Below are 403 nucleotides of genomic sequence, written 5' to 3' on the forward strand. Positions count from 1 at the left end.
GTTATAAACACATTGAAGTTTACTATGTAATTAGGACACACAAAGAGTAAAAACATTCTTGTTAGATGTTGGATAAATTTTTATAATAAGAAAATGACTATCCAAGAAAAGTGAGATTTATTATTTTGATCATCTTCTCTTAATAGGTACATCTCTTAAAGACTAGAATTTTTAGTTGTTTCTGGCAATGTTTTGACACAAAGTTTTTAGCTGCTCTGAGTATGAAGGCTGAAAGATGACTCTTACTAACTTTTTTGCTTCAAAGAAACTGCCAGCCCTGTATGTTCCAACTAACATATAGTCAGGCTATCCACTGATACCTATATGTGTATGCGTTCATTAACCTACACATGTATCTACTCACCATTCAGAAATATCTGGACATTCATACTTTTCTTATCAC

This window comes from Otolemur garnettii, unplaced genomic scaffold (assembly GCF_000181295.1).
Source record: "Otolemur garnettii isolate 467f Iridium unplaced genomic scaffold, OtoGar3 scaffold00242, whole genome shotgun sequence".
NCBI classification, from domain to species: Eukaryota; Metazoa; Chordata; class Mammalia; order Primates; family Galagidae; genus Otolemur; species Otolemur garnettii.